Genomic DNA, 20122 nt, shown 5'->3' with positions numbered 1-20122 from the left:
TCTAGGCAAGCATACTGGAGTGGGTTGCCATGCCCTCCTCCAGGGGATCTTCCCAACTCAGGGATTGAACCCACATTTCTTATGTCTCCTTCATTGGCAGGCAGGTTCTTTACCACTAGCACCAGCTGGGGAGCCCCAGCATTCTGTAACCAAATAATATTTAGGTATTAGTTGGTGATCTAATCGAATACCCAAATAACAAGGATTTTCCAAACTTCATTCATATAAGTTAACACCTTCTTTGTGTTTCCTGAGTACTGTTTTTACTTAACATTTTCTTACAAACCTTGCAATAAAGATGCTAATTAATAGTTTCTGTCCATGCATTACCTAAAGTCATTTTACTTGCAATCATGGGAATTCAAAACACATTTTGGGAAACACTATAGTTACATTAAAAAAAAACAAAAAAAAGCAGGTTCTTGGTTGAAGCTGATGTTATATTATGTGTTTCTTTTACATCCAGCCTTTACTCATAGACAAATTACTGCCCTGGTAGGAGGAAGACTTTGACAGAGTTGTTACAGCTAGTCTTTCAATATTCAGTACCCGTATTCAATAATGAAAGCAAGATGGATTATCCCTTGTTACATGTGACAGGCATGATGAAATAAGAATTATCATAGCTATTTACTACTTTTAAAAAACGAAATGTGATAGGAAATGAAACTGCTCAATGTGATACTTTAGAAACGTTGATCAACAGCACCTCATAAAAGTGTCCATTGAAAATGCCTGAAATAATTCTTCCCAAGTGCATTTACTTTAATGTTACTTGTAGGATATAAAATTTTTACCCCTTTACTATGTGCAAACTTTCCCAGTATTTTATTAAAAGTGATTCCATAATCTACTGAGCTTGTCATGGAAATAATTTTATTCCTGCTTTTCTGATGTTGTCTCACTTAATGTGAGAGTTGAGAGAAGGGCTAGTTAATGACATAGTTTGTGACATCTCATTAAATAATAGTGCATCATGATCTAACATTCATAGGAAACACAGACAGAGTGATCTTACTGAAAGTATAGTGAATAGTGAAAGTAATATTCAGCTGATTTGTATATTTTGAGGAATAAAGCCTAAAGTAACTGAGAAGCTTAAAATATATATAAAGAATGTAACTTGTCAAAAATGTGACTAAAAGCTTACATAAGTGTACATGTTTTATTCATTAACTTCTATGCGTTTATTCATTCAACAAATACTAATAAATAGTATATGTTAGACAATTTTCTAGATTCTTGGTATAGAGCAGCGAATGACAGATCAGAAAAAAAAAAAAACTTACTCTTGTGGTGATTACTTTCTAGTGCATGGAAAGACACAATAATATAAATAAATAAAAATAAAGCAGGTTAAAAGGATTACCAGCAAGAAGAGAGCATTGTGTGTTTTATTTTTATTTTATTTACTTATTTGGCCGCATCAGGTCTTAGTTGTGGCGCGTGGGATCTTCGATCTTAGTTGCAGCATGTGGGACCTTTAGTGGTGGCATGTGGAATCAAGTTCCCCAACCAGGGATCAAACCTAGGCCCCCTGCATTGAAAGTGGGGAGTCTTAGCCATTGGACCAGGGAAGTCCTGAACATTGTGATTTTTAAAAGGATGATCAGGAATCCTCACTAAAATGATCCTTAAAATCTTGAGTGAAGATTTTAAGAGAGTGAGAGGAGTGAGCCTTGAATATATGGAGGAACAGCATTCCTAGAAATGGAAATTAAAACGTACAGATTCCCTGAGATAGGTACGTAACAGGCGTATTTGAGCACAGCCTAGAAATCTAGAATAGTTGCAACAAAGTGAGCAGTAGGGAAAAACTATGAGACAAAGACAGAACATTAAGGGAGAAAGATCACACATGCCTCTTAAAATATCATAAGGATTTTGCTTTTACTCTTATGAGATGTGAAGCCTGGAGTTTTGAGCAGAAGAGAGAATAATCTGACACTGCTTTAAGAGTATCACTCTGGTCGCTGCATTGAGACAAATATTGGATAAAGGTGGTAGCTGGAAGGCCAATTAGAAGGCTATTTCAATAATCTAGGCGAGAAACCATTTTATTTGGACCAAGATGTTAGGCAGTAAAGTGGTCAGACTGTGGATATGTTTTGAAGGTAAACCAAGAGGGTTTACTAGTTGAATATATGGTAGAAAAACCAGAAAAATTAAGTATGACTCCAAGGTTTTTGGTCTAAGAAATTAAAGTTCCCATTAACTGAAATGGCAAAGATTTTGGAAGAATCATAGTTGGAGAAAATGAGGAGTTCAGTTTGGGACATGCTAAATTTAAGATGTCTGGTGGATATCCGAGTAAGAATGTCCAGTCAAAAATTAGATGTAGGAATCTGTAACTCTGGGGAAGGTGCTATAGTTGAAGATATAAATTTGGTACTCATCAAATTTAAATGCTATTCAAAGCCATAAACCTGGATAAGATCATCAAGCATCCAGATGTTCATAGATATGAGAAGGAGCCAGAAAATAACACTTAAAAAGACAGCCAGTGAGGCAGGAAAGAAACCAGAAGGATATGTTTTCTTGGAAGGCACATTTTAAGTGTATTTTAACAAGGAGGAAGTGAATGATTGGTCAACTTCTGCTAATAAATTAGATGAAGGCTAAAAATAACCATTGGACTTAGTAATATGGAGAAGTTTGGAGGAAGGTTGAATTTGAAAGTGCAATTAGGGTGAATTTTAATATAGAATAAATAGAAAGAAAGTGCAGTTAGCATATATACTCAATCACTCTGTCATGTCCGACACTTTGTGACTCCTTGGATTGTAGCCCACCAGGCTCCTCTGTCCATGGAATTTTCCAGGCAAGAATACTAGAGTGGGTTGCTATTTCCTACTCCAGCACATAGAGATAACCCTTTTAATGAGCTAACCTCTAAAAAAAAGAGCAGAGAAATGGAGTGGTAGCTGGTAGGAGGAGGATGGGGAGATAGAAAGGGTTTTTTTTAATCTGTTTGGTTTTTTTTTTTTAATATTTATTTACTTTTTTATTTCTTTGGCTGTGCCAGTTCTTATTTGTGGCACATGGGATCTTTAGTTGTGGCATTTGGTATCTAGTTCCCTGACCAGGGATCAAACCTGGGCTCCCCACATTGGGAGCATAATGAGTCTTAGCCACTAGACTATGAAGGAATTCCCTCTGTTTGTTTTTTAATGGGAGGAATATTAGCATATTTGTATGCTGATGTGAATGAATGAGTAGAAGGGAAGAAGGGATGATGCAGTTGAATTAGTGATAGGAAGAAAAGGAGGATTTTGGTACAAATGCTGGTAGGTGAATAAGTGTTGTATAAGAGCTTAAGGGATTTCTCTCCTGGTTGCTTCACATTTCTCAATGAAATAAAAGACTAATCAATTGGGAAAGTGATGTTTAAACAATGAAGAGAGATGAGAAGGTAGGAAAGAGGAATGTGGGAGAGTGCCTGAATTGAGGCAATAGCAAATGCGCTGCAGGCAGCAATGAGGGCCAATTTAAGATTTCAGTGAAAGATTTAAAGTGAGACTGCTTTGCATGAGTGTGTTTCTTCAGTCATGTTCAGGTGCAAGGGAGAAGGCACTGAAGAGAGGGGAATTAGACTTGACAGGGCTTGTTGCTTTTCAAAGCAATTATGATGACATAGGTTTCCGTAGAATTGGAAAACAACTGCAACGGTATGAATCCTTGAATGTTTCCTTAATCTTCCTCCATAAAAGAAATTCACTTCTCAGAATAGTTCTGTTAACATTCTCCTAACAGGGTCAGAAAGCCTGGCAGTGATGGACTCAGGTCATAGGAGGTAAAGCACACTGAGACTCAGTGATGTGAGCTATGGATGGGTGCTGAGAGGCCACCTTATGGCCACGACGGGAGGAGGACAGCTTAGCAGGGGGTCCCTGAATATGACCAGGGGATCGTCAGAAACAAGTGCAGGAGATAAGGAAGTTGAAAGGAAGTCGGAAAGAAAAGGCAAAGCTGGAGAAATGATGCTAGCTACATTATTTCACTTATGCCCAGCCGTACTTAAGACATGAAAAAGCAGTTCAAGTGGTAAGCTATTATATTCTGTAATACTTTGCTCAGAATGTCCTTTGGGTTAGAGAAGCCATGAATCCATTATACTTCATAGATGGGACACGATTTGATGGAGTAATACCTGAAATCAGGCACTTAATTCTGAAATTTCCCTAGTGTCATGGTCACAGTTCCTCACGTCAGATAAGAATTAGTAATCGTTAGTTAATCAAGGATTGTTTTGTTAACAAGGTACCTTTTAAAATAAACCAAAAAACTGTATTTAAAAAGTAAGATAATAAAAAATTGCTAAAAGAGAGTCAAGAATAGATTGTATTCAGGACCAGCAACTCCTGAGGACTGCTTCCAGAACTGATGGTTTCCAGAAAGATTAAACTGTTGGAATGAGGCTAGAATTGTTCTCTGACAACTTTCAGTGTCAGTTATTCTGCTGAGATTTTAGGCTCAACTGGGCAACTGTTTAAGGCTTTGTCTTGATATGGAAAAGTGAAATTCATTCATTTTTTTCCATTCACTTATGAAATAAATATTTATTGATTACTTACTAAGTAACTGACATCATGCTAAGCACTGGAAATATGAAGAAAAATAAAATTCAGTTCTGTCTTTTTTAATGAGTTCACATTCTAGTGAGAAAGTAAGTGTTAGTTTCTCAGTCGTGTCAGAAACTTTGCGACACCATGGACTGTAGCCCACCAGGCTCCTCTGTCCATGGACTTCTCCAGGCAAGAATACTGAAGTGGGTAGCCATTCCCTTCTCCAGGGAATATTCCTGACCCAGTGATTGAACCCAGTTCTGCTGTGTTGCAGGAAGATTCTTTACCATCTGAGCCACCCAGGAAGCCCCCTAGTGAGAAAATAAGCACGTAAAAAATCTTTAAATTACATGGTATGTGGAAATATGAGGTCACAACTAATCTTTAAATGTATAGGGCATTAAAGATCACAAATAGAACCACCTAATCCCACCTAATTGGTCCAGGCAATTTTCCTAGAGGATAATACACTAAAACTGAGCCTTACAAAATGAATAGGCATTACTGCAACAGAGAGGGAGAAGGATGCTCCCTTACACAGATATCAAATGAAAGGAGCAAATATTTCCAGCAGTGGCAAAGTTACCATTGACATTTGCTGCTGGTTGAGAGATGCGTTAATTTCACAACACTGAACATAGATCACAGTTAAAATCTTTGCTTTTTGAATAATGTGAAACCAAAAAAAAGAGAAATATAAGAATATATACATACTTTTCAATGATTATTTTTATTGTTTTAAGCTTATTTTAGAATAAGTCTCTTTAGTCACTTCACTGTATAAGTGACTTTGAGGTTAATGGTTGACAGCAATCTAAATAGTCATTGAATTTGTTTTCTGGATTAAATAAGGTGTATGTACTGCCATGTTCATCACAACATTATTCATAGTAGCCAAGGTACAGAAACAACCTAATGTCCATCAACAGATGGGTGGATCAAGAAAATATGGTGTGTATATACCCTGGGCTACCAGGGAAACCATTATATATATATACATATATATATAGCCATTATATATATATATATATACATATGTATATATTACCAACAACAGAATATTATTCAGCCTGGCAAGAGGAAGAAGCCCTGTCATTTGCAACAATGGGATGAACCTGGAGGGCATTACAGTACATAAAATAAGCCAGATAGAAAGAAAGTGATATCACCTATATGTGGAATCTTTTTTAAAAAATAATGTTGAACTCAGAAACAGAGTAGAGAAGTGGTTGACAGGGGTTAGGAAAGGGGGAAGTAGGGAGAGCTTGGTAAAAGAAAGGTACAAACTTCTAGTTATGCGTAAAGTCTGCGGGCCTAATATATAGCATGGTGACTATAGTTGATAGCAACACTGTATTATTGTGTGATTAAAATTTGCTAAGAGAGTAGAACTTAAATATTCTCACATACATACACACAAAGAAGGTGATAGACTTGTTGTTAACTCCTTCGGGGGGATCTTTCCACAGTATGTATGTATGTATATTAAATCCTCAAACTGTATTCTTTAAATATCTTACAGTTTCATTTGTCAGCTATACCTCAATACAGCTGGAAAAACTAAGTGTAGAATATCTAGAAAACTTACACCTAAAATAATTTTAAACTTCCAAGAAAATTTTACAGTAGAAAAAATTATGAAAGATTATGGTATTGTTTGATCAGTTTATTCAGTGAGGAGGTGTATTTTTTGATGAGGTGTATGTTTTACAAGCACACATTTTACACTTCCCATGCAGTGACTAGCCCTCTGGAATAAATGAGAGTAGTATGGCAGAATGCCCAGAGGCAGAATATAACAAGTGCTTTAAAAAAAATGCTTTAAAGAATAACTCCTCATCACCACTTCATTTCCTGCCACTGCCACTATACATTTCACATTTGAACTTGGGTATATTATACACTATATATGTCACTGCAAACCTGATCATTCATTCACATGCACATTCATGGTTCCTTCTGCTGAGGTACCTGCCCTTTCCACACCCTGGATTACTCAAGGTAAATTGTACTAAATCTTGGTTTCTGGTCTTGCATACGTGGCAGTGTTTCTCACAGTTACATAGTTTATGCAAATGTTTGGGGGGTTTGAGTATTAAAATTGTTAATTTGTTAATTGTTTTTATTAAAGTTGGCCATTCCAATTGTGTTTAACATATTCAAATAACTGTTCCTGCTTTTTAAAAAAGTTGAAATCTTAATGTACATTAAAAACTTAACATCTATCAGAAATCATATTAAAGTATGATAAAAAATCATTTATCCTTGGGATTAGTGAGATTTTTATGAAGCAGTAAGACCCTATTAAGAGGACATCTCGGGAATATATAGGGAAATTAAAAGCTCTTGAATTTTTCCGAGATATAAAAAGATACAAGTGCCTTACTGGCTAAAGAACAACAGCATACATTGGCACTGATCCAACAGTGTTGGCTAGTAATAATGGGAATCTAATTCTGGAGGGCATGAGAAGCATTTGAGAACAGGTAATATCGAAATAAAATGCCTAGGTAGATTAATATCACAGTTATTAGAAGGAGACTAATTGAAGCATTGTGAACAATTACTACAAAGTATTGTCCCAACGCATATTTTTTCACCTTTATTTTGACTATTAGGTACTGTGAATTTTCTCCCACTAGATTATGGCTGAAAGGATCCAGCTCACTGGAAATCCTCGGAAGCCATCAGCTGAAACTAACCAGAAGCCAGAGGACAAGGCAGCCCATTGGCAGCTGATTCATTCAGCCCCAACAGAGCAGAACAAATAAGGCTGAAGAGTAGGTATGGACTCTCACAGAGAAGACAGCTGGCGCAGTGAGTGATGTGTATGTGTGTGTATTTCTGTATCTAGCATATAGATATTTCTATATTTGTCTAGCATATATATACATTATATATGCACTACAATTTTATATATTATTTTCTAAGTTTATTTGGGGTGGGAAAGCTCTTGACTAACCATTTCTGAAATAGTGTGTAGCTATGTTTGCCAGTTTTCCTTTAAAATGAAAGAAAATGAAAGAATGAAAGATCTAAGTACACTTCATGGACTTAAGATAATCTGTCTAGATGATATCTTTTAATTTATTTATTTGTTATTTTTATTTTGGCTGTGCTGGATCTTCGTTGCTGTGCGTGGGCTTTCCCTGGTTGCGGTCTGCGCACTTCTCATTGTAATGACTTCTCTTGTTGCAGAGCACGGGCTCTGGGCGAGCAGGTTTCAGTAGTTGAGGCTCGGGGACTCTAGAGCACTGGCTCAGTAGTTGTGGCACATAGGTTTGGTTGCCCCACAGTATGTGGAATCTTCCCAGACCAGGAATCAAACCCGTGTCCCCTGTATTGGCACCAGATTATTGACCATTGAACCACCAGGGAAGTCCTAGATGGTATCTCTTAAAATAATTATTTTGAACTTCCAATAAAATACTTAAGATGGAAGGATACATACTGCCCAAAGTAAAATGAAAAGATATTAATGATTTCCTGCTCTCTGCTTTGAGTGGTTTTGCTTAGATAAAAATAATCTTCCAGTGTCAAATCTATTGGATATTCATTTCTCCCCCTTATTTCTATTGTCCATTGTAACCAGAAAATGTTCAAATGGCAAGTGGCTAATTTCATATCTGTTTACACATAAGATGGTGTGGGTGTAAATTATTCCTCCCAAACATTTTTTAACGTTAAGTGTGAAGTACATCTCAGTTCTTAAATATGTCAGGAAGAAGAAAATGTAAAAATTCCTGTCTTAAAGTGACCTTAATTAACTCACCAGATTAGCAAGCTTTAAAAGAACATTTAAAGTCTTTTTCTTCTTGCTCTGTAGAATTATATATTAGATTTTAATTTTGACTTGATATAGTGTGAGTGTATATATTAAATGGTGTTTTAATATTTTAGCAGAATATATGAAGTACTTATACAAATGCTAGTCTAAAAGACCATTGGTCTGTAGTGGTTTTTTAAAAAATAATCTTTATCTCTGATTGCAAAGCAGTATATATTACTTTAAATGGCTTTTGAACATGTTATTTTAGGGTTTTATAGAAAATAACATTTTATGATCACATTTCTTTACAACATTCCCTTGAAAACATTCCTCAAAATATTGTATTAAAATGAATCCTGTTCTTTATTTCTGGAACTCCTAAATATTATGTTTTTTTTAAACTTTTTATTTTATATTGTGATATAGCTTATGGTGTGATAGTTTCAGATGGACAGCAAAGGGACTCAGCCATACATACACATGCATGTAGTTGTTTTTAAGTGTTATCAAATGACATCCTGATCTTGTATTACACTGTTTTTGCCTGTTAGAGTAAAAAAAAAAATGGCATGATATTCTTTTTTGATAAAAAATAGAATAATTACTTTGGAAATGTACAAAACAAATGGAATTTAAATGTGAATTCCATTTAAACACAAATGGTGTTTGGCAGTGATTCATTTTTAATCAAAGAATTTAGCTAACCAGTACTGTTTGCAACAGACATCATAGAAAATTATATTTGTTCCAGATAACCATGCTTTCTATTTGTCTAACTCATGTATATGATCAATTGTTAATGAAAGTTTCCAGATAATGCATACTGATGAGACAGATGTAACACAGTGAATTTTTATATTATATAATTTTTAAAGTACCATGTAATCCAGTGGATTTTAAACTTGAAACTACTTTCAAGTTTTACTAATCCTTGAAAATTTTAAAACAGAAAAATGAGTAAAATATGGCTAAAGATGACACAAACATCTGGATGTCACATTTGAACATTAATAACTTATAAAACTTACTGAATAAAAATAAACATTATACTTATTTCCATGTTACATCTCTTCTTGATTTTCCCTTTAAGTGCTTGCAATCAGAAGGTAAGCAGTAATTAATATTCAAGATAATTAACAGACATGTCAATTATTAATCGATGTTTTACAGACTACAGAGGTTTGTTGTTAAGCCATAATGTAGATTATAGACACCATATTAAGAGATTAATTTCATTAGTCTGTAGTTTTGCTACATTGTCTCTTCTTATATGAGAACAGTACTTCATTAAAACCAAGATTTTTTTCTAAGTTATATATTGATTTATTTGTATTCATTATATTAGATGTACTGCATTTGCTTAAATTTCAAATATGTATATATTTTAAGCAGTTCCATTCTCAGAACTTACTCAATAGAAGAAAAAAATCACCAGGATATAAAGATACAAGTGGATGATATTTATTACTATGTTTTTTGTGTTAACAGAAAAAATTGAAAATAAGCTGAATGTCTATCAATAAGGGAATGTTTCACAAAATATGGAGTAGGCTTTGCTTAGTCTGGGTCTTCTGCAATGCAGAAGGCAAGGATTTTGTTAGGGGAAATGTGTATAGGAAGGAATATTGGGAGGGAGTCTGACAAGGCTGTCAGAGCCATCAGGCTGCAAAGCAAGTCTGAACCCAGTATGGAGAGTGGGAGAGATGATTGGATGGAGGCATCCTAGACTGCCATACAGTTTAAGGAATGTTCAGCAAGGTCATCAGCGTTTTCAAGTCAAGGTCAGCCATCAAAGGGGCCCATGTCAACCAGGAAAAAACAAAACAAAACTATCTCTGCCACACTCAGTCACTGGCTAAAAGCAGCTCATAGGGAACATGGCCTGCATGCAAACGTGCTGATGAATTTCAAGACAGTTGTTAGGTTCCTTGGTCATCTACACTTGCTGTAGCTGATGGACTATAGCCACATCCACATAGTCATGGCAGGCATCCCAGGCCACCTCTAGAAAAGCAAGAAGATATTCATTTAGAAGGATTTCTGCAATATATTGTTTAATAATTTTCTTAAAAGTTATATTGTAATATTTCTATAGCATCTCATACAGTAGAACAATATAATAACCCAGAACAATTAATAAGGATCTATTTTAATTAAAATGTAAGACAAAGAATGAAAAAAAAATTCTGGCGCCTGATATCAGGCAACACAAATGGACAGGGCTTGTAGGTATAACAGGGATACCTAGCTTTTCACTGGTTTAGTTTTTCAGATCTTTCTAAGGTGATTTCTAGCCTGGAAATCTTCTTAGACCCATCTCCATTCTCTGCCCCTCCTTGTCAATTATTCCTCCCTTTCCCAAGGCCTCTTCTGTCTGTCCTTCTCACTTTTGTTTTTCATCTCCTTTATATCCCTTCATCATCTTCCTATTAAAATACAAGTGCATCCATTTACCCACTCATTTGTTTGCTTATCCTTTTATTTCTGAGAATGGAAGTTCTTGTTTTGATTGTGTGTGAACCGAGTGGACTCCTGAAAACAAGAGTTTGCCTAATTTAATAAACATATAGCCTTTGACAGTTTTTGGGCCAAAGAGAGAGAAATATTTTATGTTTCATTTTGTTTGTGCTTTTTTAAATTTCTTAATCAAAGAGAGACAAACTGACAGGAGCAAAGAAAATAGTGCACCCCCTAGGGATGGAGCACCTATAGATAGAAATACACTGATGACCAGAAGAGTGAATATCAGTTTTCAGAATTCTTTAAGAGAATTTGGAGTTCAGGTGAAAATCTTTTCCCATGAGAGACAAAAAGGCAAGTATCCTTTCTTAGCATGGAGCCAACACAGCTAGGTTTGCAAGTAGTGCATTTGAGAGACAAAACAGACAGAAACTTCAATACAGACATCAGTGATCCCTGAGGCAGTGCACATGCCTTTAAATTTTGGATGGAAGACTTAAGCTGAAATGCATGTGGCTGAGAGGGACTAGATGATTATAACTGAGAGACCCATTTATAATCAAAAGGAGGGATCATAGAAATCATGGACATTTCTCACTGATAGTGGTCTAACTACATGTGTTTCACAGGCTGCTGAAATCTGGAACGTAATATGTAGCACAGTCCCATATCACCATATACCTTGCTAAGTTTATCTCCTGCTCTTTTTGTGTGTAAACTATTTACAATATGAACTGAAGATTTTGCAATTTCCCATTCATCTCCAAGTTTTCCTACCTTTATGACTGGTGGCACCATTCTCTCTACCAGGATCCATTTCTGCATCTACAAACATAACCCAACCAGCAGGGTCCAGCTCAAAGATGACTCGTATACTTGCTACTTAGAGTGGTCCCTGCACCAGCAGCATCATCAGGTGAGGCAGAATCCCAGCCCACATCCCTGATCCTCTCCTCCTAAGCCAGTTAATAAGATCGATCCTCAGATGATTCATAAGCAGTTTGAAGTTTGAGAAGCACGATTCTACTCTACAAAGGCTTTTTGTATTTCTTCAATCTAAAATAACTTCCTGATGTCTAAAAGTGCTCAACATTTATTTTCTTTTTTAGACAGTTACTCACCTCTCTAAGTGACAATTCTCAAGTAATTTGTCTTTAAGTCAAAGTTGGTCCTTGGGACTTTTCTGGAGGCTGGATCCTTTCAAACTTTGACTTACACATCAGGAGAGGGTCCAATGAAAAATTGTACTTTAATTTTTTTTTTAGAAAAATCAGAATGTCTAGCAACATGGACAGAATGGCTGCCTGGGAACAATCTCCCTTTAGCCAGGCCTGTGCTCTCTGCTAGGTCACAGTCCCCACAGTGTTCACATAAGCTCTGGTCCCTGACAGTTCTACCATTCATATTGTCTGTCTGGCCTCTGACATTTGAGTTTGCAACTGCTGCATGCCAATAAACCTGGGGTCCCTGCCTGGAGGAAAGTCATGTGTTTGTCCTATTCAATATCCTGTTTATAGCAAATATCCAATAGCCTTTTAAAAAATCAATATTGCTATTATATTAACATTTTTAAAGGTGATATGAGACAGTACCTGGCCACAAAAAATGTACAGCCTTAAAATTACATTCAACATCAAATGCTAGTGAAGTTTCTAAGAATATAGGTGATCATTGCTAGCATAGATGACAAAATGGTATGCCCACTCTGGAAAGAGTTTGGCAGTTTCACACTGAACATGCATTTACCATATGCCACACAGTCATTGAATTCTTGGTTATGTATCCCAAAAGAATAGAAAGTTATGTTCACATGAAAGCTGTACAGCTCCAATAAAATTTTTTTAAAAATAAGAAAGCTGCACAGGAATGTTCATGGCAGCTTTATTCAGAACTGTCCAAAATTGGAGACAATCCAAATGTCCCTCAAATGGTCAATGAGTAAGCAAACGGTGGTGTTCCCACACCTTACAGTGCAATGCAGCAATAAAAAGGAAGAATATAGTGAAAAATGCAAAAACTTGGTTGACAAGTTATACTGAATGAAAAAAGACAGTCACATATTACATAATAATCTTGAAATAACAAAATTATAGAGATGGAGGCAATCCGAGATTATAGTCTCTACAGAGAGACTAGTGGTGACTGAAAGAAAGTTCTGTGTCTAGGTCGTGGTGGTGGTAACAGTGATTCAATATTTTTACATGTTATGAGATCACCACAATAAGCCTAGTTACCATCTGTCACCATACAAAGTTTTAAAAATATTATTAACTGTGTTCCCTATGCTATACATGATATCCCAGTGACATGTATTTTAAAACTGGAAGTTTCATCTCCCTCACCTATTTCACTTATCCCTTCATCCACCTCCCCTCCAGCAACCACCAGTTTGTTCTCTGTTTGCATGAGTTTGTTTCTGTTTTGTCATTTTTGTTCATGTGGTTTGTTTTTCAGACTACACATGTAAGTGAAATCATATGGTGTTTGTCTGTCGCCAACCAATTTCACTTAGCATAAAACCCTCTGGATGCTGCCATGTTATCACACAAGGCAAGATTTCTTTCTCTCTCTCTCTTTTTAATGCTGAGTAATAGTCCAGTGTGTGTGTGTGTGTGTGTGTGTGTGTGTGTGTGTGTGTGTGTGTGTGTACTAGATAAGATCAGTTCAGTTGCTCAGTCATGTCCGACTCTTTGTGACCCCATGGACTGCAGCACGCCGGGCTTCCCTGTCCATCACCAACTCCTGGAGCTTACTCAAACTCATGTCCATCGAGTCGATGATAATATATGTGTATATATATATATATATATATATATATATATATATATATTACATCTTCCTTATCCATTCATCTGTTAATGAACACTTATGTTACTTTCGTATTTTGGCTATTGTAAATAGTACCTCAATGATGATTGGGGTACATGTATCTTTTCAAATTAATGTTTTCATTTTCTATGGATAAATTCTCAGTAGTAGAATTTCCAGATCATATGGTACTTTTATTTATAATTTTTTGAGGAACCCCCATACTGTTTTCCAGAATGGTTGTAACAATTTACATTCCCACCAATGGTGCGCAAGTGTTCCCTTTTCTCCACACCCTTCCCGACACTTTTTGTTTGTCCTTTTGATAATAGCTATTCTAATAAGTGTGAGATGATACCTCATTATGTTTTTTATTTATATTTCCCTGGTGATTAGTGATGTCAAGCATCTCTTCATGGGCCTATTAGCCTTGTGTCTGTCATCTTTGGAAAAATGTCTATTATGGTCTTCTGCTCTTTTTTTAATATGATTGTTTTTATTACGTTGTATGACTTCTTTATATATTTTGAATATTAACCCCTTATTGAATATATCATTTGCAAATATTTTATCCTATTCACTAAGTTGCCTTTTCATTTTGTTGTTTCCTTCACTATGCAAAATCTTTTTGATTTGATACGGTCCCATTTGTTTATTTTTGCTTTTCTTTGTCCTTGCCTAAAGATAGAGATTCAAAAAAATATTGCTCTGACTTGTGTCAAAGAGCATATGGCCTCTGTTTTCTTATAGACATTTATTATTTCAAGTCTATATTTAAGTCTTTAATCCATTTTTAATTTATGTTTGTATATGGTGTGTCAATAAGTGATATTGTTTCTTTCTTTTTGCATATAGCCCAGTTTCCCCAATACCACATATTGAAGAGAATTTTTCCTCATTGTATATTCCTGCCTTCCTTGTCCTAGATTAATTTATCATATAAGATGATTTATTTCTGGGATCTCTATTTTGTTCCTTCAATCCATGTGTCTGTTTTGTGCCAGTACCATACTGTTTTGATTACTATAGTTTTGCAGTATATTTTGAAATCAGGAAACATGATGCCTCCAGCTTTGTTCTTTTTCCTCAAGACTGGTTTGATTATTTGAGGTTTTTTTGTGGTTTCATACATAATTTAGGATTTTTGTTCTAGTTCTGTGAAAATGACATGTATTTTGATAGGGATTACATTGAATACTTTGGGTAGTACAGGTATTTAACAATATTAATGCTTCCAACCCATGAGCATGGTGTAGCTTCCCATTTACTTGTGTCATCTTTAATTTCTTTCATCAGTGTCTTATAGTTTTCCAAGTGCAGGTCTTTCACTTCCTTGGTTAAATTTATTTCAGGAATTTTTTATTTATGATGCAATAGTAAATGGGGTTGTTTTCTTAATTTCTTATTCTCTTTCTGATAGTTCATTATCAGTGTATATAAATACAAAATATTTCTATATATTAACTTTGTATCCTACATCTTTAGTGAATTTGTTTATTAGTTCTAACAGATTTTGTGTGCTTGTGTGTGAAGTCTTTAAGTTTTCTACATATAGTATCATGTCATCTTCAAATAACTTTGGACTTGTCATATCTGGCCTTTATTATGAAGTATGTTCACTCCTTACTCGCTTTGTTGAGAGTTTTTATTATAAATGTTTGTTGAATTTTGTCAAATGCTCTTTCTGCATCTATTGAGATAATCATATACTTTTGATCCTTTGTTTTCTTAATGTAGTATCTACCAATGATTGATTTGTGAACACTGAAACATCCTTGCATCCTGAAATAAATCCCACTTGATCATACTGTATGATCCTTTTAATGTATTATCAAATTCAGGTTGATAATATTTTATTGAGGATTTTTACATCTATGTTTATCAGGGATACTGGGCTGTACTTTTCTTTCTTTCTTATACTTTGTCTGGTTTTGGTATTAGGTTGATGAAATACTTTGAAACGAATAGTGTTAACTCTTTTTAAATGTTTGCTGGTATTCACATATAAAGTTGTATAGTTCTGGACTTTTGTTTGTTGGAGATTTTTGCTTACTGATTCAGTTTTATTAGTAATAAATCCATCTGTTTATATTTTCTCTTTGTTCCTGATTCAGTCTTGGAAGATGTGTGTTTCTGTGAATTTATCCATCTCTTCTAGGTTTTCCAGTTTATTGGCATATAATTTTTTAAAGTAATCTTTTATGATTCCTTCCTTGTATTTATATGGTATGATTTGTAACTTTTCCTGTTTCATTTCTTATTTTATTTATTTGTACTATCACTTTTTTTTTTTTTTTTGAGAAGTCTGACCTCCAACTCCGGGGATAGTTCTAGCAGTTCCATGCTCCTTTGGCAGATGTGCTAAGGTTAGTAAATGGTTTCCTTCATGTGTAGTCTAGATGCCCTTCAAACTGCTTGGGTTGTTTTGTTTTACTGGGTTTTTGCAGTTTTTCTCTGTTCCTTTCTTCTTCTTTTGGTCTTTTCACTTAGAGTTTGATAATTTTCTGTAACAACTCTGTGTGTGGGCCCCTCAGGGATATCCCTCCCTGCAGTTATAGGCAATAGGGTTGGGTTTCCATTGATACCTTATCTCTGTCTCTTCTACCTATCTCTTTGGGGTCCCTTTCTCATTTGTCCTGCATAAGTTCTTCAATTAGCCCTCAGTTCATCTTCAGGAGGAATTGCTCTGTATGTAGGTGTAGATTCAGTGTGTCTTTGGAAGGAAATGAGTTCTGTGTCTTCCTGCACCACCGTCTTGAACCTTATAGCCTGTCCTGTACATTTTTTTCAACTTCCTGTGACTATGTAGTACTTCTTATTGTGTATTAGTCGCTCAGTTGTGTCAGACTCTTTGCGACCCCATGAACTGTGACCCGCCATGGAATTCTCCAGGGATGGAACCCGGTCTCCCGCGGATTCTTTACCTCTGGCTCAGACGGTAAAGAATCTGCCCGCAATGCAGGTGATCCGGGTTTGATCACTGGGTCGGGAAGATCCCCTGGAGGAGGGTATGGCAACCCACTCCAGCATTCTTGCCTGGAGAATTCCCGCGACAGAGGAGCGTGGTAGGCTACAGTCCACGGGATTACAGACTCGGACACTGATGAGCGACTAACGCTTTCACTTTCACTATATATCTAATATATGAGCTATATGTGTCAGTACAAAACTCACACCCTGCTTTGAAAAACTACCATCAATGTGACAATTGTTTCTGGGTGAAGTGCCGCTGAGGACGTTTATTAGCACATATTAACATTACATGTGATTTATGCAGCTTGAGAAATGCTGAGGCAGTAAAGCTTCCTCAGTTGAAGCAAGACAATGGAGTTTAAATATTTACTGTATCATAGCTGATGATAAAGTCCATATTAGGTATGAATAGTTTATTTGGACTTCTTGCCTGGAGAGTCCCAGGGACGGGGGAGCCTGGTGGGCGCCGTCTGTGGGGTTGCACAGAGTCGGACACGACTAAAGCGACTTAGCAGCAACAGCAGCAGTTTATTTGGATACTCTTCTTTCAGCCAGTGTAGTATGATTAGTTATTATCAGTGTATGCTTAGTCAGCATACATACACTTTATAGCTATAATAGCAGCACAGATTTGTAGTATATAAGGTAGCTTACTAAAGATCCTTATGACTATAGATTCCAGTTTTAAAAAGTTAAAGCCCCAAATCTCTGAATAAGAAAGGTGACTTTAATATCAAATACATAGTAAATCAATGATAACCCATGCGGTGAGGGTTTGGACACCTCTCTGAGATGTTGCCATGTTTCACCATGATTATTTCTTAAGAAATCAAACTCACAAGTAAAATAGGAGAATAGGTATTAAACTGAGATATATAAATTTTTATGACCAGTTTTATCACCATCCTTGTGTACTTTTTCAAGTCTATGTCTTTCGTTCTAAGTTTCCTTCTTATAAAAATATAAATTCATTGTTTGTATAGAGTTATTATTGACTAAGTGACAGAAAAACAATAAACAGACAGTTTTTGTTTCAACAAAGCATTTATTTTTTTTGCACAAAAATCTAATGATCATAGTAGGAAAACTTCAGTGGGGCTTTAATAGACTTCTATAACAAAAAATTGCCAAAAATTATCTTAATATGTTACCTACAAAACTTGTTTCTTCTTTAATGTTCCCATCACAGCAAATGGTACCACCATCCACCAAAATTTTTCTCCCCAGAAGGCATCACTGACTTCTCTTTCTTTTTCACTTCCAACACTGAATCAGTCAAAACACTTCCCAAATATACATATAATTGTCTCTCCATCCCCATTTTGAGCTTCCCTGATGGCTCATATGGTAAAGAATCTGCCTGCAATGCAGGAGACCTGGGTTCAGTCCCTGGGTTGGGAAGATCCCCTGGAGGAAGGCATGGCAACCCACTCCTGTATTTTTGCCTGGAGAATCTCCATGGACAGAGGAGCCTGGTGGGCTACAGTTTATGGGGTCGCAAAGAGTTGGACACGACTTGAGCACCTAAGCACAGCACAGCACATCCGCATCTCCTTTACCACCGCCTTTTCTGAATTCCATTATCTTTGGCCAGGGGCACTTTGAAGCCTAATTTTCACATCCATTATTGTCCTAATCAATCCAGTACATTACAACAAGAAAGAGTGCCTCAAAATGTGTATCCTACAATGTTTATACTTAAAAACATTTTTCCTTTACTCTTTAGTTCAGTTGCTGAGTCGTGTCTGACTCTGCGATTCCATGAACCGCAGCACGCCAGGCCTCCCTGTCCATCACCAACTCCCGGAGTCTACCCAAATCCATGTCCATCGAGTCGATGATGCCATCCAGCCATCTCATCCTCTGTCATCCCCTTCCCCTCCTGCCCTCAATCTTTCCCAGCATCAGGGTCTTTTCCAGTGAGTCAGCTCTTTGCATCAGGTGGCCAAAGTATTGGAGTTTCAGCTTCAACATCAGTCCTTCCAATGAACACCCAGGACTGATCTCCTTTAGGATGGACTGGTTCGATCTCCTTGCTGTCCAAGGGACTCTCAAGAGTCTTCTCCAACACCACAGTGCAAAAGCATCGATTCTTCGGAACTCAGCTTTCTTTATAGTCCAACTCTCACATCCATATATGACCACTGCAAAAACCATAGCCTTGACTAGACCTTTGTTGGCAAAGTAATGTCTCTGCTTTTAAATATGCTATCTAGGTTGGTCATAACCTTCCTTCCAAGGAGTAAGTGTCTTTTAATTTCATGGCTGCAATCACCATCAGCAGTGATTTTGGAGCCCCAAAAAATAAAGTCAGCCACTGTTTCCCCATCTATCTGCCATGAAGTGATGGGACCAGATGCCATGATCTTAATTTTCTGAATGTTGAGCTTTAAGCCAACTTTTTCACTCTCCTCTTTCACTTTCATCCAGAGGCTCTTTAGGTCTTCTTCACTTTCTGCCATAAGGGTGGTGTCATCTGCATATCTGAGGTTATTGATATTTCTCCCAGCAATGTTGATTCCAGCTTGTGCTTCCTCCAGCTCAGCGTTTCTCATTATGTACTCTGCATATAACTTAAATAAGCAGGGTGACAATATACAGCCTTGACGTACTCCTTTTCCTATTTAGAACCAGTTTGTTGTTCCATGTCCAGTTCTAACTGTTGCTTCCTGACCTGCATACAGGTTTCTCAAGAGGCAGGTCAGGTGGTCTGGTATTCCCATCTCTTTCAGAATTTTGCACAGTTGATTGTGATCCACACAGTCAAAGGCTTCAGCATAGTCAATAAAGCAGAAATAGATGTTTTTCTGGAACTCTCTTGCTTTTTCAATGATCCAGCGGATGTTGGCAATTTGATCTCTGGTTCCTCTGCCTTTTCTAAAACTAGCTTGAACATCTGGAAGTTTACGGTTCACATATTGCTGAAGCCTGGCTTGGAGAATTTTAAGCATTACTTTACTAGTGTGTGAGATGAGTGCAATTGTGCAGTAGTTTGAGCATTCTTTGGTATAGCCTTTCTTTGGGATTGGGATGAAAACTGACCTATTCCAGTCCTGTGGCCACTGCTGAGTTTTCCATATTTGCTGGCGTACAGAGTGCAGCACTTTCACAGCATAATATTTCAGGATTTGAAATAGCTCGACTGGAATTCCATCACCTCCACTAGCTTTGTCCATAGTGATACTTTCTAAGACCCACTTGACTTCACATTCCAGGATGTCTGGCTCTAGGTGAGTGATCACACCATCGTGATTATCTGGGTCATGAAGATCTTTTTGGTACAGTTCTTCTGTGTATTCTTGCCACCTCTTGTTAATATCTTCTTCTTCTGTGAGGTCCATACCATTTCTGTCCTTTATTGAGCCCATCTTTTCATGAAATGTTAGACAGCCTTGTCTAACTCAGTTAAACTAATCCATGCCGTATGGGGCCACCCAAGATGGACGGTCACGGTGGAGAGGTCTGACAGAATGTGGTCCACTGGAGAAGGGAATGGCAAACCACTTCAGTATTCTTGCCTTGAGAACCCCATGAACAGTATGAAAAG

The 20122-nt window shown here is 36.7% G+C and overlaps 1 protein-coding gene across 2 annotated transcripts in view; it reads left to right on the top strand.

The window, feature by feature from the left end:
* GNAI1 (G protein subunit alpha i1) overlaps nucleotides 1-20122 on the top strand; it is a 727470-nt gene that overhangs the window by 506953 nt on the left and 200395 nt on the right. For both annotated transcript variants that reach the window (XR_014067210.1, XM_081535819.1), the window contains exons 7-9: nucleotides 7184-7382; nucleotides 11605-11710; nucleotides 13249-13344. The gene's annotated coding sequence lies outside the window, so the exon portion shown is untranslated. The remainder of the gene's footprint in view (nucleotides 1-7183; nucleotides 7383-11604; nucleotides 11711-13248; nucleotides 13345-20122) is intronic.

Source organism: Giraffa tippelskirchi, chromosome 10 (genome assembly GCF_054371585.1).
Source record: "Giraffa tippelskirchi isolate mGirTip1 chromosome 10, T2T-mGirTip1v1.2.pri, whole genome shotgun sequence".
In the NCBI taxonomy this organism is placed as follows: Eukaryota; Metazoa; Chordata; class Mammalia; order Artiodactyla; family Giraffidae; genus Giraffa; species Giraffa tippelskirchi.
This window is presented reverse-complemented; position numbering and strand designations above follow the sequence as displayed.